Source organism: Ascaphus truei (assembly GCF_040206685.1).
Source record: "Ascaphus truei isolate aAscTru1 chromosome 2 unlocalized genomic scaffold, aAscTru1.hap1 SUPER_2_unloc_2, whole genome shotgun sequence".
NCBI lineage: Eukaryota > Metazoa > Chordata > Amphibia > Anura > Ascaphidae > Ascaphus > Ascaphus truei.
Genome location: NW_027453816.1, coordinates 1,093,426 through 1,118,564, shown reverse-complemented (window position 1 = coordinate 1,118,564; position 25,139 = coordinate 1,093,426).

Sequence of the window (25,139 nt, the reverse complement as noted above, 5' to 3'; positions counted from 1 at the left end):
CACCCCTCTATTAATAACTCTACAGCCAGGGTCACAGTCCCACACCCCTCTATTAATAACTCTACAGCCAGGGTCACAGTCCCACACCCCTCTATTATTAACTCTACAGCCAGGGTCACAGCCCCACACCCCTCTATTACTAACTCTACAGCCAGGGTCACAGTCCCACACCCCTCTATTAATAACTCTACAGCCAGGGTCACAATCCCACACCCCTCTATTAATAACTCTACAGCCAGGGTCACAGTCCCACACCCCTCTATTAATAACTCTACAGCCAGGGTCACAATCCCACACCCCTCTATTAATAACTCTACAGCCAGGGTCACAGTCCCACACCCCTCTATTAATAACTCTACAGCCAGGGTCACAGTCCCACACCCCTCTATTAGTAACTCTACAGCAAGGGTCACAGTCCCACACCCCTCTATTAATAACTCTACAGCCAGGGTCACAGTCCCACACCCCTCTATTAATAACTCTACAGCCAGGGTCACAGTCCCACACCCCTCTATTAGTAACTCTACAGCAAGGGTCACAGTCCCACACCCCTCTATTAATAACTCTACAGCCAGGGTCACAGTCCCACACCCCTCTATTAATAACTCTACAGCCAGGGTCACAGTCCCACACCCCTTTATTAATAACTCTACAGCCAGGGTCACAGCCCCACACCCCTCTATTAATAACTCTACAGCCAGGGTCACAGTTCCACACCCCTCTATTAATAACGCTACAGCCAGGGTCACAGCCCCACACCCCTCTATTAATAACTCTACAGCCAGGGTCACAGTCCCACACCCCTCTATTACTAACTCTACAGCCAGGGACACAGTCCCACACCCCTCTATTACTAACTCTACAGCCAGGGTCACAGTCCCACACCCCTCTATTAATAACTCTACAGCCAGGGTCACAGTCCCACACCCCTCTATTAATAACTCTACAGCCAGGGTCACAGTCCCACACCCCTCTATTAATAACTCTACAGCCAGGGTCACAGTCCCACACCTCTCTATTAATAACTCTACAGCCAGGGTCACAGTCCCACACCTCTCTATTAATAACTCTACAGCCAGGGTCACAGTCCCACACCCCTCTATTACTAACTCTACAGCCAGGGTCACAGTCCCACACCCCTCTATTACTAGCTCTACAGCCAGGGTCACAGCCCCACACCCCTCTATTAATAACTCTACAGCCAGGGTCACAGCCCCACACCCCTCTATTAATAACTCTACAGCCAGGGTCACAGTCCCACACCCCTCTATTAATAACTCTACAGCCAGGGTCACAGCCCCACACCCCTCTATTAATAACTCTACAGCCAGGGTCACAGTCCCACACCCCTCTATTACTAACTCTACAGCCAGTGTCACAGTCCCACACCCCTCTATTACTAACTCTACAGCCAGGGTCACAGTCCCACACCCCTCTATTAATAACTCTACAGCCAGGGTCACAGTCCCACACCCCTCTATTAATAACTCTACAGCCAGGGTCACAGTCCCACACCCCTCTATTAATAACTTTACAGCCAGGGTCACAGTCCCACACCCCTCTATTACTAACTCTACAGCCAGGGTCACAGTCCCACACCCCTCTATTAATAACTCTACAGCCAGGGTTACAGTCCCACACCCCTCTATTAATAACTCTACAGCCAGGGTCACAGTCCCACACCCCTCTATTACTAACTCTACAGCCAGGGACACAGTCCCACACCCCTCTATTACTAACTCTACAGCCAGGGTCACAGCCCCACACCCCTCTATTACTAACTCTACAGCCAGGGTCACAGTCCCACACCCCTCTATTACTAACTCTACAGCCAGGGTCACAGTCCCACACCCCTCTATTACTAACTCTACAGCCAGGGTCACAGCCCCACACCCCTCTATTACTAACTCTACAGCCAGGGTCACAGTCCCACACCCCTCTATTAATAACTCTACAGCCAGGGTCACAGTCCCACACCCCTCTATTACTAACTCTACAGCCAGGGTCACAGTCCCACACCCCTCTATTACTAACTCTACAGCCAGGGTCACAGCCCCACACCCCTCTATTACTAACTCTACAGCCAGGGTCACAGCCCCACACCCCTCTATTAATAACTCTACAGCCAGGGTCACAGCCCCACACCCCTCTATTACTAACTCTACAGCCAGGGTCACAGCCCCACACCCCTCTATTAATAACTCTACAGCCAGGGTCACAGTCCCACACCCCTCTATTAATAACTCTAAACCCAGGGTCACAGCCCCACACCCCTCTATTAATAACTCTACAGCCAGGGTCACAGTCCCACACCCCTCTATTAATAACTCTACAGCCAGGGTCACAGTCCCACACCCCTCTATTACTAACTCTGCAGCCAGTGTCACAGTCCCACACCCCTCTATTACTAACTCTACAGCCAGGGTCACAGTCCCACACCCCTCTATTACTAACTCTACAGCCAGGGTCACAGTCCCACACCCCTCTATTAATAACTCTACAGCCAGGGTCACAGTCCCACACCCCTCTATTACTAACTCTACAGCCAGTGTCACAGTCCCACACCCCTCTATTACTAACTCTACAGCCAGGGTCACAGTCCCACACCCCTCTATTACTAACTCTACAGCCAGGGTCACAGTCCCACACCCCTCTATTAATAACTCTACAGCCAGGGTCACAGTCCCACACCCCTCTATTACTAACTCTACAGCCAGGGTCACAGCCCCACACCCCTCTATTACTAACTCTACAGCCAGGGTCACAATCCCACACCCCTCTATTAATAACTCTACAGCCAGGGTCACAGTCCCACACCCCTCTATTACTAACTCTACAGCCAGGGTCACAGTCCCACACCCCTCTATTACTAACTCTACAGCCAGGGTCACAGTCCCACACCCCTCTATTACTAACTCTACAGCCAGGGTCACAGTCCCACACCCCTCTATTAATAACTCTACAGCCAGGGTCACAGTCCCACACCCCTCTATTACTAACTCTACAGCCAGGGTCACAGTCCCACACCCCTCTATTAATAACTCTACAGCCAGGGTCACAGTCCCACACCCCTCTATTACTAACTCTACAGCCAGGGTCACAGTCCCACACCCCTCTATTACTAACTCTACAGCCAGGGTCACAGCCCCACACCCCTCTATTACTAATTCTACAGCCAGGGTCACAGTCCCACACCCCTCTATTACTAACTCTACAGCCAGGGTCACAGTCCCACACCCCTCTATTACTAACTCTACAGCCAGGGTCACAGTCCCACACCCCTCTATTAATAACTCTACAGCCAGGGTCACAGTCCCACACCCCTCTATTATTAACTCTACAGCCAGGGTCACAGTCCCACACCCCTCTATTACTAACTCTACAGCCAGGGTCACAGTCCCACACCCCTCTATTACTAACTCTACAGCCAGGGTCACAGTCACACACCCCTCTATTAATAACTCTACAGCCAGGGTCACAGCCCCACACCCCTCTATTAATAACTCTACAGCCAGGGTCACAGCCCCACACCCCTCTATTACTAACTCTACAGCCAGGGTCACAGTCCCACACCCCTCTATTAATAACTCTACAGCCAGGGTCACAGTCCCACACCCCTCTATTACTAACTCTACAGCCAGGGTCACAGTCCCACACCCCTCTATTACTAACTCTACAGCCAGTGTCACAGTCCCACACCCCTCTATTACTAACTCTACAGCCAGGGTCACAGTCCCACACCCCTCTATTAATAACTCTACTGCCAGGGTCACAGTCCCACACCCCTCTATTACTAACTCTACAGCCAGGGTCACAGTCCCACACCCCTCTATTACTAACTCTACAGCCAGGGTCACAGTCCCACACCCCTCTATTAATAACTCTACAGCCAGGGTCACAGTCCCACACCCCTCTATTACTAACTCTACAGCCAGGGTCACAGCCCCACACCCCTCTATTACTAACTCTACAGCCAGGGTCACAATCCCACACCCCTCTATTACTAACTACAGCCAGTGTCACAGTCCCACACCCCTCTATTAATAACTCTACAGCCAGAGTCACAATCCCACACCCCTCTATTACTAACTCTACAGCCAGGGTCACAGTCCCACACCCCTCTATTAATAACTCTACAGCCAGGGTCACAGCCCCACACCCCTCTATTACTAACTCTACAGCCAGGGTCACAATCCCACACCCCTCTATTACTAACTACAGCCAGTGTCACAGTCCCACACCCCTCTATTAATAACTCTACAGCCAGAGTCACAATCCCACACCCCTCTATTACTAACTCTACAGCCAGGGACACAGTCCCACACCCCTCTATTAATAACTCTACAGCCAGAGTCACAATCCCACACCCCTCTATTAATAACTCTACAGCCAGGGTCACAGTCCCACACCCCTCTATTAATAACTCTACAGCCAGGGTCACAGTCCCACACCCCTCTATTACTAACTCTACAGCCAGGGTCACAGTCCCACACCCCTCTATTACTAACTCTACAGCCAGGGTCACAGTCCCACACCCCTCTATTAATAACTCTACAGCCAGGGTCACAGTCCCACACCCCTCTATTAATAACTCTACAGCCAGGGTCACAGTCCCACACCCCTCTATTATTAACTCTACAGCCAGGGTCACAGCCCCACACCCCTCTATTACTAACTCTACAGCCAGGGTCACAGTCCCACACCCCTCTATTAATAACTCTACAGCCAGGGTCACAATCCCACACCCCTCTATTAATAACTCTACAGCCAGGGTCACAGTCCCACACCCCTCTATTAATAACTCTACAGCCAGGGTCACAATCCCACACCCCTCTATTAATAACTCTACAGCCAGGGTCACAGTCCCACACCCCTCTATTAATAACTCTACAGCCAGGGTCACAGTCCCACACCCCTCTATTAGTAACTCTACAGCAAGGGTCACAGTCCCACACCCCTCTATTAATAACTCTACAGCCAGGGTCACAGTCCCACACCCCTCTATTAATAACTCTACAGCCAGGGTCACAGTCCCACACCCCTCTATTAGTAACTCTACAGCAAGGGTCACAGTCCCACACCCCTCTATTAATAACTCTACAGCCAGGGTCACAGTCCCACACCCCTCTATTAATAACTCTACAGCCAGGGTCACAGTCCCACACCCCTTTATTAATAACTCTACAGCCAGGGTCACAGCCCCACACCCCTCTATTAATAACTCTACAGCCAGGGTCACAGTTCCACACCCCTCTATTAATAACGCTACAGCCAGGGTCACAGCCCCACACCCCTCTATTAATAACTCTACAGCCAGGGTCACAGTCCCACACCCCTCTATTACTAACTCTACAGCCAGGGACACAGTCCCACACCCCTCTATTACTAACTCTACAGCCAGGGTCACAGTCCCACACCCCTCTATTAATAACTCTACAGCCAGGGTCACAGTCCCACACCCCTCTATTAATAACTCTACAGCCAGGGTCACAGTCCCACACCCCTCTATTAATAACTCTACAGCCAGGGTCACAGTCCCACACCTCTCTATTAATAACTCTACAGCCAGGGTCACAGTCCCACACCTCTCTATTAATAACTCTACAGCCAGGGTCACAGTCCCACACCCCTCTATTACTAACTCTACAGCCAGGGTCACAGTCCCACACCCCTCTATTACTAGCTCTACAGCCAGGGTCACAGCCCCACACCCCTCTATTAATAACTCTACAGCCAGGGTCACAGTCCCACACCCCTCTATTAATAACGCTACAGCCAGGGTCACAGCCCCACACCCCTCTATTAATAACTCTACAGCCAGGGTCACAGTCCCACACCCCTCTATTACTAACTCTACAGCCAAGGACACAGTCCCACACCCCTCTATTACTAACTCTACAGCCAGGGTCACAGTCCCACACCCCTCTATTAATAACTCTACAGCCAGGGTCACAGTCCCACACCCCTCTATTACTAACTCTACAGCCAGGGTCACAGTCCCACACCCCTCTATTAATAACTCTACAGCCAGGGTCACAGTCCCACACCCCTCTATTACTAACTCTACAGCCAGGGTCACAGTCCCACACCTCTCTATTAATAACTCTACAGCCAGGGTCACAGTCCCACACCCCTCTATTACTAACTCTACAGCCAGGGTCACAGTCCCACACCCCTCTATTACTAACTCTACAGCCAGGGTCACAGTCCCACACCCCTCTATTACTAACTCTACAGCCAGGGTCACAGTCCCACACCCCTCTATTAATAACTCTACAGCCAGGGTCACAGTCCCACACCCCTCTATTACTAACTCTACAGCCATGGTCACAGTCCCACACCCCTCTATTAGTAACTCTACAGCCAGGGTCACAGTCCCACACCCCTCTATTAATAACTCTACAGCCAGGGTCACAGTCCCACACCCCTCTATTAATAACTCTACAGCCAGGGTCACAATCCCACACCCCTCTATTAATAACTCTACAGCCAGGGTCACAGCCCCACACCCCTCTATTAATAACTCTACAGCCAGGGTCACAGTCCCACACCCCTCTATTAATAACTCTACAGCCAGGGTCACAGTCCCACACCCCTCTATTACTAACTCTACAGCCAGGGTCACAGTCCCACACCCCTCTATTACTAACTCTACAGCCAGGGTCACAGTCCCACACCCCTCTATTAATAACTCTACAGCCAGAGTCACAGCCCCACACCCCTCTATTAATAACTCTACAGCCAGGGACACAGTCCCACACCCCTCTATTAATAACTCTACAGCCAGGGTCACAGTCCCACACCCCTCTATTACTAACTCTACAGCCAGGGTCACAGTCCCACACCCCTCTATTACTAACTCTACAGCCAGAGTCACAGTCCCACACCCCTCTATTAATAACTCTACAGCCAGGGTCACAGTCCCACACCCCTCTATTACTAACTCTACAGCCAGGGTCACAGTCCCACACCCCTCTATTAATAACTCTACAGCCAGGGTCACAGTCCCACACCCCTCTATTACTAACTCTACAGCCAGGGTCACAGTCCCACACCCCTCTATTAATAACTCTACAGCCAGGGTCACAGTCCCACACCCCTCTATTACTAACTCTACAGCCAGGGTCACAGCCCCACACCCCTCTATTAATAACTCTACAGCCAGGGTCACAGTCCCACACCCCTCTATTACTAACTCTACAGCCAGGGTCACAGTCCCACACCCCTCTATTACTAACTCTACAGCCAGGGTCACAGCCCCACACCCCTCTATTACTAACTCTACAGCCAGGGTTACAGCCCCACACCCCTCTATTAATAACTCTACAGCCAGGGTCACAATCCCACACCCCTCTATTAATAACTCTACAGCCAGGGTCACAGCCCCACACCCCTCTATTAATAACTCTACAGCCAGGGTCACAGTCCCACACCCCTCTATTAATAACTCTACAGTCAGGGTCACAGTCCCACACCCCTCTATTACTAACTCTACAGCCAGGGTCACAGCCCCACACCCCTCTATTAATAACTCTACAGCCAGGGTCACAGTCCCACACCCCTCTATTACTAACTCTACAGCCAGGGTCACAGTCCCACACCCCTCTATTACTAACTCTACAGCCAGGGTCACAGCCCCACACCCCTCTATTACTAACTCTACAGCCAGGGTCACAGCCCCACACCCCTCTATTACTAACTCTACAGCCAGGGTCACAGTCCCACACCCCTCTATTACTAACTCTACAGCCAGGGTCACAGCCCCACACCCCTCTATTACTAACTCTACAGCCAGGGTCACAGTCCCACACCCCTCTATTACTAACTCTACAGCCAGGGTCACAGTCCCACACCCCTCTATTACTAACTCTACAGCCAGAGTCACAGTCCCACACCCCTCTATTACTAACTCTACAGCCAGGGTCACAGTCCCACACCCCTCTATTAATAACTCTACAGCCAGGGTCACAGTCCCACACCCCTCTATTAATTACTCTACAGCCAGGGTCACAATCCCACACCCCTCTATTAATAACTCTACAGCCAGGGTCACAGTCCCACACCCCTCTATTAATAACCCTACAGCCAGGGTCACAGTCCCACACCCCTCTATTAATAACTCTACAGCCAGGGTCACAGTCCCACACCCCTCTATTAATAACTCTACAGCCAGGGTCACAGTCCCACACCCCTCTATTACTAACTCTACAGCCAGGGTCACAGTCCCACACCCTTCTATTAATAACTCCACAGCCAGGGTCACAGTCCCACACCCCTCTATTAGTAACTCTACAGCAAGGGTCACAGTCCCACACCCCTCTATTAATAACTCTACAGCCAGGGTCACAGTCCCACACCCCTCTATTAATAACTCTACAGCCAGGGTCACAGTCCCACACCCCTTTATTAATAACTCTACAGCCAGGGTCACAGCCCCACACCCCTCTATTAATAACTCTACAGCCAGGGTCACAGTCCCACACCCCTCTATTAATAACGCTACAGCCAGGGTCACAGCCCCACACCCCTCTATTAATAACTCTACAGCAAGGGTCACAGTCCCACACCCCTCTATTACTAACTCTACAGCCAGGGTCACAGTCCCACACCCCTCTATTAATAACTCTACAGCCAGGGTCACAGTCCCACACCCCTCTATTACTAACTCTACAGCCAGGGACACAGTCCCACACCCCTCTATTACTAACTCTACAGCCATGGTCACAGTCCCACACCCCTCTATTACTAACTCTACAGCCAGGGTCACAGTCCCACACCTCTCTATTAATAACTCTACAGCCAGGGTCACAGTCCCACACCCCTCTATTAATAACTCTACAGCCAGGGTCACAGTCCCACACCCCTCTATTACTAACTCTACAGCCATGGTCACAGTCCCACACCCCTCTATTAATAACTCTACAGCCAGGGTCACAGTCCCACACCCCTCTATTACTAACTCTACAGCCAGGGTCACAGCCCCACACCCCTCTATTAGTAACTCTACAGCCAGGGTCACAGTCCCACACCCCTCTATTAATAACTCTACAGCCAGGGTCACAGTCCCACACCCCTCTATTAATAACTCTACAGCCAGGGTCACAGTCCCACACCCCTCTATTAATAACTCTACAGCCAGGGTCACAATCCCACACCCCTCTATTAATAACTCTACAGCCAGGGTCACAGCCCCGCACCCCTCTATTACTAACTCTACAGCCAGAGTCACAGTCCCACACCCCTCTATTAATAACTCTACAGCCAGGGTCACAGTCCCGCACCCCTCTATTAATAACTCTACAGCCAGGGTCACAGTCCCACACCCCTCTATTAATAACTCTACAGCCAGGGTCACAGTCCCACACCCCTCTATTAATAACTCTACAGCCAGGGTCACAGTCCCACACCCCTCTATTAATAACTCTACAGCCAGGGTCACAGTCCCACACCCCTCTATTAATAACTCTACAGCCAGGGTCACAGTCCCACACCCCTCTATTAATAACTCTACAGCCAGGGTCACAATCCCACACCCCTCTATTAATAACTCTACAGCCAGAGTCACAATCCCACACCCCTCTATTACTAACTCTACAGCCAGGGTCACAGCCCCACACCCCTCTATTAATAACTCTACAGCCAGAGTCACAGCCCCACACCCCTCTATTAATAACTCTACAGCCAGGGACACAGTCCCACACCCCTCTATTAATAACTCTACAGCCAGAGTCACAGCCCCACACCCCTCTATTAATAACTCTACAGCCAGGGACACAGTCCCACACCCCTCTATTACTAACTCTACAGCCAGGGTCACAGTCCCACACCCCTCTATTAATAACTCTACAGCCAGGGTCAAAGTCCCACACCCCTCTATTATTAACTCTACAGCCAGGGTCACAGCCCCACACCCCTCTATTACTAACTCTACAGCCAGGGTCACAGCCCCACACCCCTCTATTACTAACTCTACAGCCAGGGTCACAGTCCCACACCCCTCTATTACTAACTCTACAGCCAGGGTCACAGCCCCACACCCCTCTATTAATAACTCTACAGCCAGGGACACAGTCCCACACCCCTCTATTACTAACTCTACAGCCAGGGTCACAGTCCCACACCCCTCTATTAATAACTCTACAGCCAGGGTCACAGTCCCACACCCCTCTATTACTAACTCTACAGCCAGGGTCACAGTCCCACACCCCTCTATTACTAACTCTACAGCCAGGGTCACAGTCCCACACCCCTCTATTAATAACTCTACAGCCAGGGTCACAGTCCCACACCCCTCTATTACTAACTCTACAGCCAGGGTCACAGTCCCACACCCCTCTATTAATAACTCTACAGCCAGGGTCACAGTCCCACACCCCTCTATTAATAACTCTACAGCCAGGGTCACAGTCCCACACCCCTCTATTAATAACTCTACAGCCAGGGTCACAGTCCCACACCCCTCTATTACTAACTCTACAGCCAGGGTCACAGTCCCACACCCCTCTATTAATAACTCTACAGCCAGGGTCACAGCCCCACACCCCTCTATTACTAACTCTACAGCCAGGGTCACTGTCCCACACCCCTCTATTACTAACTCTACAGCCAGGGTCACAGTCCCACACCCCTCTATTAATAACTCTACAGCCAGGGTCACAATCCCACACCCCTCTATTACTAACTCTACAGCCAGGGTCACAGTCCCACACCCCTCTATTAATAACTCTACAGCCAGGGTCACAGTCCCACACCCCTCTATTACTAACTCTACAGCCAGGGTCACAGCCCCACACCCCTCTATTACTAACTCTACAGCCAGGGTCACAGCCCCACACCCCTCTATTAATAACTCTACAGCCAGGGTCACAGTCCCACACCCCTCTATTATTAACTCTACAGCCAGGGTCACAGCCCCACACCCCTCTATTACTAACTCTACAGCCAGGGTCACAGTCCCACACCCCTCTATTAATAACTCTACAGCCAGGGTCACAGTCCCACACCCCTCTATTAATAACTCTACAGCCAGGGTCACAATCCCACACCCCTCTATTAATAACTCTACAGCCAGGGTCACAGTCCCACACCCCTCTATTACTAACTCTACAGCCAGGGTCACAGTCCCACACCCCTCTATTAATAACTCTACAGCCAGAGTCACAATCCCACACCCCTCTATTAATAACTCTACAGCCAGGGTCACAGTCCCACACCCCTCTATTAATAACTCTACAGCCAGGGTCACAGTCCCACACCCCTCTATTAATAACTCTACAGCCAGGGTCACAATCCCACACCCCTCTATTAATAACTCTACAGCCAGGGTCACAGTCCCACACCCCTCTATTAATAACTCTACAGCCAGGGTCACTGTCCCACACCCCTCTATTAATAACTCTACAGCCAGGGTCACAGTCCCACACCCCTCTATTAATAACTCTACAGCCAGGGTCACAGTCCCACACCCCTCTATTACTAACTCTACAGCCAGGGTCACTGTCCCACACCCCTCTATTACTAACTCTACAGCCAGGGTCACAGTCCCACACCCCTCTATTAATAACTCTACAGCCAGAGTCACAATCCCACACCCCTCTATTACTAACTCTACAGCCAGGGTCACAGTCCCACACCCCTCTATTACTAACTCTACAGCCAGGGTCACAGTCCCACACCCCTCTATTACTAACTCTACAGCCAGGGTCACAGCCCCACACCCCTCTATTAGTAACTCTACAGCCAGGGTCACAGTCCCACACCCCTCTATTACTAACTCTACAGCCAGGGTCACAGTCCCACACCCCTCTATTACTAACTCTACAGCCAGGGTCACAGCCCCACACCCCTCTATTACTAACTCTACAGCCAGGGTCACAGTCCCACACCCCTCTATTACTAACTCTACAGCCAGGGTCACAGCCCCACACCCCTCTATTACTAACTCTACAGCCAGGGTCACAGTCCCACACCCCTCTATTACTAACTCTACAGCCAGGGTCACAGTCCCACAGCCCTCTATTACTAACTCTACAGCCAGGGTCACAGCCCCACACCCCTCTATTAGTAACTCTACAGCCAGGGTCACAGCCCCACACCCCTCTATTACTAACTCTACAGCCAGGGTCACAGTCCCACACCCCTCTATTAATAACTCTACAGCCAGGGTCACAATCCCACACCCCTCTATTAATAACTCTACAGCCAGGGTCACAGTCCCACACCCCTCTATTAATAACTCTACAGCCAGGGTCACAGTCCCACACCCCTCTATTAATAACTCTACAGCCAGGGTCACAGTCCCACACCCCTCTATTAATAACTCTACAGCCAGGGTCACAGTCCCACACCCCTCTATTAATAACTCTACAGCCAGGGTCACAATCCCACACCCCTCTATTAATAACTCTACAGCCAGGGTCACAGTCCCACACCCCTCTATTAATAACTCTACAGCCAGGGTCACAGTCCCACACCCCTCTATTAATAACTCTACAGCCAGGGTCACAGTCCCACACCCCTCTATTAATAACTCTACAGCCAGGGTCACAGCCCCACACCCCTCTATTACTAACTCTACAGCCAGGGACACAGTCCCACACCCCTCTATTAATAACTCTACAGCCAGGGTCACAGTCCCACACCCCTCTATTAATAACTCTACAGCCAGGGTCACAATCCCACACCCCTCTATTACTAACTCTACAGCCAGGGACACAGTCCCACACCCCTCTATTACTAACTCTACAGCCAGGGTCACAGTCCCACACCCCTCTATTAATAACTCTACAGCCAGGGTCACAGTCCCACACCCCTCTATTAATAACTCTACAGCCAGGGTCAAAGTCCCACACCCCTCTATTAATAACTCTACAGCCAGAGTCACAATCCCACACCCCTCTATTAATAACTCTACAGCCAGGGTCACAGTCCCACACCCCTCTATTACTAACTCTACAGCCAGGGTCACAGTCCCACGCCCCTCTATTACTAACTCTACAGCCAGGGTCACAGTCCCACACCCCTCTATTAATAACTCTACAGCCAGGGTCACAGTCCCACACCCCTCTATTACTAACTCTACAGCCAGGGTCACAGCCCCACACCCCTCTATTAATAACTCTACAGCCAGGGTCACAGTCCCACACCCCTCTATTAATAACTCTACAGCCAGAGTCACAATCCCACACCCCTCTATTAATAACTCTACAGCCAGGGTCACAGTCCCACACCCCTCTATTAATAACTCTACAGCCAGGGTCACAGTCCCACACCCCTCTATTAATAACTCTACAGCCAGTGTCACAACCCCACACCCCTCTATTAATAACTCTACAGCCAGGGTCACTGTCCCACACCCCTCTATTAATAACTCTACAGCCAGGGTTACAGTCCCACACCCCTCTATTAATAACTCTACAGCCAGGGTCACAGTCCCACACCCCTCTATTACTAACTCTACAGCCAGGGTCACAGTCCCACACCCCTCTATTACTAACTCTACAGCCAGGGTCAGAGTCCCACACCCCTCTATTACTAACTCTACAGCCAGGGTCACAGTCCCACACCCCTCTATTATTAACTCTACAGCCAGGGTCACAGCCCCACACCCCTCTATTACTAACTCTACAGCCAGGGTCACAGCCCCACACCCCTCTATTACTAACTCTACAGCCAGGGACACAGTCCCACACCCCTCTATTAATAACTCTACAGCCAGAGTCACAATCCCACACCCCTCTATTAATAACTCTACAGCCAGGGTCACAGCCCCACACCCCTCTATTACTAACTCTACAGCCAGGGTCACAGTCCCACACCCCTCTATTAATAACTCTACAGCCAGGGTCACAACCCCACACCCCTCTATTAATAACTCTACAGCCAGAGTCACAATCCCACACCCCTCTATTAATAACTCTACAGCCAGGGTCACAGTCCCACACCCCTCTATTACTAACTCTACAGCCAGGGTCACAGTCCCACACCCCTCTATTAATAACTCTACAGCCAGGGTCACAGCCCCACACCCCTCTATTACTAACTCTACAGCCAGGGTCACAGCCCCACACCCCTCTATTAATAACTCTACAGCCAGGGTCACAGTCCCACACCCCTCTATTAATAACTCTACAGCCAGAGTCACAGTCCCACACACCTCTATTAATAACTCTACAGCCAGGGTCACAATCCCACACCCCTCTATTAATAACTCTACAGCCAGGGTCACAGTCCCACACCCCTCTATTACTAACTCTACAGCCAGGGTCACAGTCCCAAACCCCTCTATTAATAACTCTACAGCCAGGGTCACAGTCCCACACCCCTCTATTACTAACTCTACAGCCAGGGTCACAGTCCCACACCCCTCTATTAATAACTCTACAGCCAGGGTCACTGTCCCACACCCCTCTATTAATAACTCTACAGCCAGGGTTACAGTCCCACACCCCTCTATTAATAACTCTACAGCCAGAGTCACAGTCCCACACCCCTCTATTAATAACTCTACAGCCAGAGTCACAGTCCCACACCCCTCTATTAATAACTCTACAGCCAGGGTCACAGTCCCACACCCCTCTATTACTAACTCTACAGCCAGGGTCACAGTCCCACACCCCTCTATTAATAACTCTACAGCCAGGGTCACAGTCCCACACCCCTCTATTAATAACTCTACAGCCAGGGTCACAGTCCCACACCCCTCTATTAATAACTCTACAGCCAGGGACACAGTCCCACACCCCTCTATTAATAACTCTACAGCCAGGGTCACAGTCCCACACCCCTCTATTAATAACTCTACAGCCAGGGTCACAGTCCCACACCCCTCTATTAATAACTCTACAGCCAGGGTCACAGTCCCACACCCCTCTATTAATAACTCTACAGCCAGGGTCACAGTCCCACACCCCTCTATTAATAACTCTACAGCCAGAGTCACAATCCCACACCTCTCTATTACTAACTCTACAGCCAGGGTCACTGTCCCACACCCCTCTATTAATAACTCTACAGCCAGGGTCACTGTCCCACACCCCTCTATTAATAACTCTACAGCCAGGGTCACTGTCCCACACCCCTCTATTAATAACTCTACAGCCAGGGTCACTGTCCCACACCCCTCTATTAATAACTCTACAGCCAGGGTCACTGTCCCACACCCCTCTATTAATAACTCTACAGCCAGGGTCACTGTCCCACACCCCTCTATTAATAACTCTACAGCCAGGGTTACAGTCCCACACCCCTCTATTAATAACTCTACAGCCAGAGTCACAGTCCCACACCCCTCTATTAATAACTCTACAGCCAGAGTCACAGTCCCACACCCCTCTATTAATAACTCTACAGCCAGGGTCACAGTCCCACACCCCTCTATTACTAACTCTACAGCCAGGGTCACAGTGCCACACCCCTCTATTAATAACTCTACAGCCAGAGTCACAATCCCACACCTCTCTATTACTAACTCTACAGCCAGGGTCACTGTCCCACACCCCTCTATTAATAACTCTACAGCCAGGGTCACTGTCCCACACCCCTCTATTAATAACTCTACAGCCAGGGTCACTGTCCCACACCCCTCTATTAATAACTCTACAGCCAGGGTCACAGTCCCACACCCCTCTATTAATAACTCTACAGCCAGGGTCACAGTCCCACACCCCTCTATTAATAACTCTACAGCCAGGGTCACAGTCCCACACCCCTCTATTAATAACTCTACAGCCAGGGTCACAGTCCCACACCCCTCTATTAATAACTTTACAGCCAGGGTCACAGTCCCACACCCCTCTATTAATAACTCTACAGCCAGGGTCACAGTCCCACACCCCTCTATTAATAACTCTACAGCCAGGGTCACAATCCCACACCCCTCTATTAATAACTCTACAGCCAGGGTCACAGCCCCACACCCCTCTATTACTAACTCTACAGCCAGAGTCACAGCCCCACACCCCTCTATTACTAACTCTACAGCCAGGGTCACAGCCCCACACCCCTCTATTACTAACTCTACAGCCAGGGTCACAGCCCCACACCCCTCTATTACTAACTCTACAGCCAGGGTCACAATCCCACACCCCTCTATTACTAACTCTACAGCCAGGGTCACAGCCCCACACCCCTCTATTACTAACTCTACAGCCAGGGTCACAGCCCCACACCCCTCTATTAATAACTCTACAGCCAGGGTCACAGCCCCACACCCCTCTATTACTAACTCTACAGCCAGGGACACAGTCCCACACCCCTCTATTACTAACTCTACAGCCAGGTCACAGTCCCACACCCCTCTATTAATAACTCTACAGCCAGGGTCACAGTCCCACACCCCTCTATTACTAACTCTACAGCCAGGGTCACAGTCCCACACCCCTCTATTACTAACTCTACAGCCAGGGTCACAGTCCCACACCCCTCTATTACTAACTCTACAGCCAGGGTCACAGTCCCACACCCCTCTATTATTAACTCTACAGCCAGGGTCACAGCCCCACACCCCTCTATTACTAACTCTACAGCCAGGGTCACAGTCCCACACCCCTCTATTAATAACTCTACAGCCAGGGTCACAGTCCCACACCCCTCTATTAATAACTCTACAGCCAGGGTCACAGTCCCACACCCCTCTATTACTAACTCTACAGCCAGGGTCACAGCCCCACACCCCTCTATTAATAACTCTACAGCCAGGGTCACAGCCCCACACCCCTCTATTAATAACGCTACAGCCAGGGTCACAGTCCCACACCCCTCTATTAATAACTCTACAGCCAGGGTCACAGTCCCACACCCCTCTATTACTAACTCTACAGCCGGGGTCACAGCCCCACACCCCTCTATTACTAACTCTACAGCCAGGGTCACAGTCCCACACCCCTCTATTATTAACTCTACAGCCAGGGTCACAGTCCCACACCCCTCTATTAATAACTCTATAGCCAGGGTCACAGTCCCACACCCCTCTATTAATAACTCTACAGCCAGGGTCACAGTCCCGCACCCCTCTATTACTAACTCTACAGCCAGGGTCACAGTCCCACGCCCCTCTATTAATAACTCTACAGCGAGGGTCACAGTCCCACACCCCTCTATTACTAACTCTACAGCCAGGGTCACAGTCCCACACCCCTCTATTACTAACTCTACAGCCAGGGTCACAGCCCCACACCCCTCTATTAATAACTCTACAGCCAGGGTCACAGTCCCACACCCCTCTATTAATAACTCTACAGCCAGGGTCACAGTCCCACACCCCTCTATTAATAACTCTACAGCCAGGGTCACAGTCCCACACCCCTCTATTAATAACTCTACAGCCAGGGTCACAGTCCCACACCCCTCTATTACTAACTCTACAGCCAGGGTCACAGTCCCACACCCCTCTATTACTAACTCTACAGCCAGGGACACAGCCCCACACCCCTCTATTACTAACTCTACAGCCAGGGTCACAGTCCCACACCCCTCTATTAATAACTCTACAGCCAGGGTCACAGTCCCACACCCCTCTATTAATAACTCTACAGCCAGGGTCACAGTCCCACACCCCTCTATTACTAACTCTACAGCCATGGTCACAGCCCCACACCCCTCTATTAATAACTCTACAGCCAGAGTCACAATCCCACACCCCTCTATTAATAACTCTACAGCCAGGGTCACAGCCCCACACCCCTCTATTACTAACTCTACAGCCAGGGTCACATTCCCACACCCCTCTATTAATAACTCTACAGCCAGGGTCACAGTCCCACACCCCTCTATTAATAACTCTACAGCCAGGGTCACAGCCCCACACCCCTCTATTACTAACTCTACAGCCAGGGTCACAGTCCCACACCCCTCTATTACTAACTCTACAGCCAGGGTCACAGTCCCACACCCCTCTATTAATAACTCTACAGCCAGGGTCACAGTCCCACACCCCTCTATTACTAACTCTACAGCCAGGGTCACAGTCCCACACCCCTCTATTAATAACTATACAGCCAGGGTCACAGTCCCACACCCCTCTATTACTAACTCTACAGCCAGGGTCACAGTCCCACACCCCTCTATTACTAACTCTACAGCCAGGGTCACAGTCCCACACCCCTCTATTAATAACTCTACAGCCAGGGTCACAGTCCCACACCCCTCTATTAATAACTCTACAGCCAGGGTCACAGCCCCACACCCCTCTATTAATAACTCTACAGCCAGGGTCACAATCCCACACCCCTCTATTACTAACTCTACAGCCAGGGTCACAGCCCCACACCCCTCTATTACTAACTCTACAGCCAGGGTCACAGTCCCACACCCCTCTATTACTAACTCTACAGCCAGGGTCACAGTCCCACACCCCTCTATTACTAACTCTACAGCCAGGGTCACAATCCCACACCCCTCTATTACTAACTCTACAGCCAGGGACACAGTCCCACACCCCTCTATTACTAACTCTACAGCCAGGGTCACAGTCCCAAACCCCTCTATTAATAACTCTACAGCCAGGGTCACAGTCCCACACCCCTCTATTACTAACTCTACAGCCAGGGTCACAGCCCCACACCCCTCTATTACTAACTCTACAGCCAGGGTCACAGCCCCACACCCCTCTATTAATAACTCTACAGCCAGGGTCACAGTCCCACACCCCTCTATTAATAACTCTACAGCCAGGGTCACAGTCCCACACCCCTCTATTACTAACTCTACAGCCAGGGTCACAGTCCCACACCCCTCTATTAATAACTCTACAGCCAGGGTCACAATCCCACTCCCCTCTATTAATAACTCTACAGCCAGGGTCACAGTCCCACACCCCTCTATTAATAACTCTACAGCCAGGGTCACAGTCCCACACCCCTCTATTACTAACTCTACAGCCAGGGTCACAATCCCACACCCCTCTATTAATAACTCTACAGCCAGGGTTACAGTCCCACACCCCTCTATTAATAACTCTACAGCCAGAGTCACAATCCCACACCCCTCTATTAATAACTCTACAGCCAGGGTCACAGTCCCACACCCCTCTATTAATAACTCTACAGCCAGGGTCACAGTCCCACACCCCTCTATTAATAACTCTACAGCCAGGGTCACAGTCCCACACCCCTCTATTAGTAACTCTACAGCCAGGGTCACAGTCCCACACCCCTCTATTAATAACTCTACAGCCAGGGTCACAGTCCCACACCCCTCTATTAATAACTCTACAGCCAGGGTCACAGTCCCACACCCCTTTATTAATAACTCTACAGCCAGGGTCACAGCCCCACACCCCTCTATTAATAACTCTACAGCCAGGGTCACAGTCCCACACCCCTCTATTAATAACGCTACAGCCAGGGTCACAGCCCCACACCCCTCTATTAATAACTCTACAGCCAGGGTCACAGTCCCACACCCCTCTATTACTAACTCTACAGCCAGGGACACAGTCCCACACCCCTCTATTACTAACTCTACAGCCATGGTCAGAGTCCCACACCCCTCTATTAATAACTCTACAGCCAGGGTCACAGACCCACACCCCTCTATTACTAACTCTACAGCCAGGGTCACAGTCCCACACCCCTCTATTAATAACTCTACAGCCAGGGTCACAGTCCCACACCCCTCTATTAATAACTCTACAGCCAGGGTCACAGTCCCACACCCCTCTATTACTAACTACAGCCAGGGTCACAGTCCCACACCCCTCTATTAATAACTCTACAGCCAGAGTCACAGTCCCACACCCCTCTATTACTAACTCTACAGCCAGGGTCACAGTCCCACACCCCTCTATTAATAACTCTACAGCCAGGGTCACAGTCCCACACCCCTCTATTAATAACTCTACAGCCAGGGACACAGTCCCACACCCCTCTATTAATAACTCTACAGCCAGGGTCACAGTCCCACACCCCTCTATTAATAACTCTACAGCCAGGGTCACAGTCCCACACCCCTCTATTAATAACTCTACAGCCAGGGTCACAGTCCCACACCCCTCTATTACTAACTCTACAGCCAGGGTCACAGCCCCACACCCCTCTATTACTAACTCTACAGCCAGGGTCACAGCCCCACACCCCTCTATTACTAACTCTACAGCCAGGGTCACAGTCCCACACCCCTCTATTAATAACTCTACAGCCAGGGTCACAGTCCCACACCCCTCTATTAATAACTCTACAGCCAGGGTCACAGTCCCACACCCCTCTATTACTAACTACAGCCAGGGTCACAGTCCCACACCCCTCTATTAATAACTCTACAGCCAGGGTCACAGTCCCACACCCCTCTATTAATAACTCTATAGCCAGGGTCACAGTCCCACGCCCCTCTATTACTAACTCTACAGCCAGGGTCACAGTCCCACACCCCTCTATTACTAACTCTACAGCCAGGGTCACAGTCCCACACCCCTCTATTACTAACTCTACAGCCAGGGACACAGTCCCACACCCCTCTATTACTAACTCTACAGCCAGAGTCACAGTCCCACACCCCTCTATTACTAACTCTACAGCCAGGGTCACAGTCCCACGCCCCTCTATTACTAACTCTACAGCCAGAGTCACAGCCCCACACCCCTCTATTAATAACTCTACAGCCAGGGTCACAGCCCCACACCCCTCTATTAATAACTCTACAGCCAGGGTCACAGCCCCACACCCCTCTATTACTAACTCTACAGCCAGGGTCACAGTCCCACACCCCTCTATTAATAACTCTACAGCCAGGGTCACAGTCCCACACCCCTCTATTACTAACTCTACAGCCAGGGTCACAGTCCCACACCCCTCTATTACTAACTCTACAGCCAGGGTCACAGCCCCACACCCCTCTATTAATAACTCTACAGCCAGGGTCACAGCCCCACACCCCTCTATTACTAACTCTACAGCCAGGGTCACAGTCCCACACCCCTCTATTAATAACTCTACAGCCAGGGTCACAATCCCACACCCCTCTATTAATAACTCTACAGCCAGGGTCACAATCCCACACCCCTCTATTAATAACTCTACAGCCAGGGTCACAGTCCCACACCCCTCTATTAATAACTCTACAGCCAGAGTCACAATCCCACACCCCTCTATTAATAACTCTACAGCCATGGTCACAGTCCCACACCCCTCTATTAATAACTCTACAGCCAGAGTCACAGTCCCACACCCCTCTATTAATAACTCTACAGCCAGGGTCACAATCCCACACCCCTCTATTAATAACTCTACAGCCAGGGTCACAGCCCCACACCCCTCTATTAATAACTCTACAGCCAGGGTCACAGTCCCACACCCCTCTATTACTAACTCTACAGCCAGGGTTACAACCCCACACCCCTCTATTAATAACTCTACAGCCAGGGTCACAGTCCCACACCCCTCTATTACTAACTCTACAGCCAGGGTCACAACCCCACACCCCTCTATTAATAACTCTACAGCCAGGGTCACAGTCCCACACCCCTCTATTAATAACTCTACAGCCAGGGTCACAGTCCCACACCCCTCTATTAATAACTCTACAGCCAGGGACACAGTCCCACACCCCTCTATTAATAACTCTACAGCCAGGGTCACAGTCCCACACCCCTCTATTAATAACTCTACAGCCAGGGTCACAGTCCCACACCCCTCTATTACTAACTCTACAGCCAGGGTCACAGTCCCACACCCCTCTATTAATAACTCTACAGCCAGGGTCACAGTCCCACACCCCTCTATTACTAACTCTACAGCCAGGGTCACAGTCCCACACCCCTCTATTAATAACTCTACAGCCAGGGTCACAGCCCCACACCCCTCTATTACTAACTCTACAGCGAGGGTCACACTCCCACACCCCTCTATTAATAACTCTACAGCCAGGGTCACAGTCCCACACCCCTCTATTAATAACTCTACAGCCAGGGTCACAGTCCCACACCCCTCTATTACTAACTCTACAGCCAGAGTCACAGTCCCTCACCCCTCTATTACTAACTCTACAGCCAGAGTCACAGTCCCTCACCCCTCTATTACTAACTCTACAGCCAGGGTCACAGTCCCACACCCCTCTATTACTAACTCTACAGCCAGAGTCACAGTCCCTCACCCCTCTATTACTAACTCTACAGCCAGGGTCACAGTCCCACACCCCTCTATTACTAACTCTACAGCCGGGGTCACAGTCCCACACCCCTCTATTACTAACTCTACAGCCAGGGTCACAGTCCCACACCCCTCTATTAATAACTCTACAGCCAGGGTCACAGTCCCACACCCCTCTATTACTAACTCTACAGCCAGAGTCACAGTCCCACACCCCTCTATTAATAACTCTACAGCCAGGGTCACAGTCCCACACCCCTCTATTAATAACTCTACAGCCAGGGTCACAGCCCCACACCCCTCTATTAATAACTCTACAGCCAGGGTCACAGTCCCACACCCCTCTATTAATAACTCTACAGCCAGGGTCACAGTCCCACACCCCTCTATTACTAACTCTACCTTCAGAGTCACAGTCCCACACCCCTCTATTAATAACTCTACAGCCAGGGTCACAGTCCCACACCCCTCTATTAATAACTCTACAGCCAGGGTCACAGTCCCACACCCCTCTATTACTAACTCTACAGCCAGTGTCACAGTCCCTCACCCCTCTATTACTACATTAACTACAGCCAGGGACACAGTCCCACACCCCTCTATTAATAACTCTACAGCCAGGGTCACAGCCCCACACCCCTCTATTACTAACTCTATAGCCAGGGTCACAGTCCCACACCCCTCTATTACTAACTCTACAGCCAGGGTCACAGTCCCACACCCCTCTATTAATAACTCTACAGCCAGGGTCACAGTCCCACACCCCTCTATTAATAACTCTACAGCCAGGGTCACAGTCCCACACCCCTCTATTACTAACTCTACAGCCAGGGTCACAGTCCCACACCCCTCTATTACTAACTCTACAGCCAGGGACACAGCCCCACACCCCTCTATTAATAACTCTACAGCCAGGGTCACAGTCCCACACCCCTCTATTACTAACTCTACAGGCAGAGTCACAGCCCCACACCCCTCTATTAATAACTCTACAGCCAGGGTCACAGTCCCGCACCCCTCTATTACTAACTCTACAGCCAGGGTCACAGCCCCACACCCCTCTATTACTAACTCTACAGCCAGGGTCACAATCCCACACCCCTCTATTACTAACTCTACAGCCAGGGTCACAATCCCACACCCCTCTATTACTAACTCTACAGCCAGGGTCACAGTCCCACACCCCTCTATTATTAACTCTACAGCCAGGGTCACAGCCCCACACCCCTCTATTAATAACTCTACAGCCAGGGACACAGTCCCACACCCCTCTATTACTAACTCTACAGCCAGGGTCACAGTCCCACACCCCTCTATTACTAACTCTACAGCCAGGGTCACAGTCCCACACCCCTCTATTACTAACTCTACAGCCAGGGTCACAGCCCCACACCCCTCTATTACTAACTCTACAGCCAGGGACACAGTCCCACACCCCTCTATTACTAACTCTACAGCCAGGGACACAGTCCCACACCCCTCTATTACTAACTCTACAGCCAGGGTCACAGTCCCACACCCCTCTATTACTAACTCTACAGCCAGGGTCACAGTCCCACGCCCCTCTATTAATAACTCTACAGCCAGGGTCACAATCCCACACCCCTCTATTACTAACTCTACAGCCAGGGTCACAGTCCCACACCCCTCTATTACTAACTCTACAGCCAGGGTCACAGTCCCACACCCCTCTATTACTAACTCTACAGCCAGGGTCACAGTCCCACACCCCTCTATTACTAACTCTACAGCCAGGGTCACAGTCCCACACCCCTCTATTAATAACTCTACAGCCAGGGTCACAGTCCCACACCCCTCTATTACTAACTCTACAGCCAGGGTCACAGCCCCACACCCCTCTATTACTAACTCTACAGCCAGGGTTACAGTCCCACACCCCTCTATTAATAACTCTACAGCCAGGGTCACAGTCCCACACCCCTCTATTAATAACTCTACAGCCAGGGACACAGTCCCACACCCCTCTATTACTAACTCTACAGCCAGGGTCACAGCCCCACACCCCTCTATTAATAACTCTACAGCCAGGGTCACAGTCACACACCCCTCTATTAATAACTCTACAGCCAGGGTCACAGTCCCACACCCCTCTATTACTAACTCTACAGCCAGGGTCACAGTCCCACACCCCTCTATTACTAACTCTACAGCCAGGGTCACAGTCCCACACCCCTCTATTACTAACTCTACAGCCAGGGTCACAGTCCCACACCCCTCTATTACTAACTCTACAGCCAGGGACACAGTCCCACACCCCTCTATTACTAACTCTACAGCCAGAGTCACAGTCCCACACCCCTCTATTACTAACTACAGCCAGGGTCACAGTCCCACACCCCTCTATTAATAACTCTACAGCCAGGGTCACAGTCCCACACCCCTCTATTAATAACTCTATAGCCAGGGTCACAGTCCCACGCCCCTCTATTACTAACTCTACAGCCAGGGTCACAGTCCCACACCCCTCTATTACTAACTCTACAGCCAGGGTCACAGTCCCACACCCCTCTATTACTAACTCTACAGCCAGGGACACAGTCCCACACCCCTCTATTACTAACTCTACAGCCAGAGTCACAGTCCCACACCCCTCTATTACTAACTCTACAGCCAGGGTCACAGTCCCACGCCCCTCTATTACTAACTCTACAGCCAGAGTCACAGCCCCACACCCCTCTATTAATAACTCTACAGCCAGGGTCACAGCCCCACACCCCTCTATTAATAACTCTACAGCCAGGGTCACAGCCCCACACCCCTCTATTACTAACTCTACAGCCAGGGTCACAGTCCCACACCCCTCTATTAATAACTCTACAGCCAGGGTCACAGTCCCACACCCCTCTATTACTAACTCTACAGCCAGGGTCACAGTCCCACACCCCTCTATTACTAACTCTACAGCCAGGGTCACAGCCCCACACCCCTCTATTAATAACTCTACAGCCAGGGTCACAGCCCCACACCCCTCTATTACTAACTCTACAGCCAGGGTCACAGTCCCACACCCCTCTATTAATAACTCTACAGCCAGGG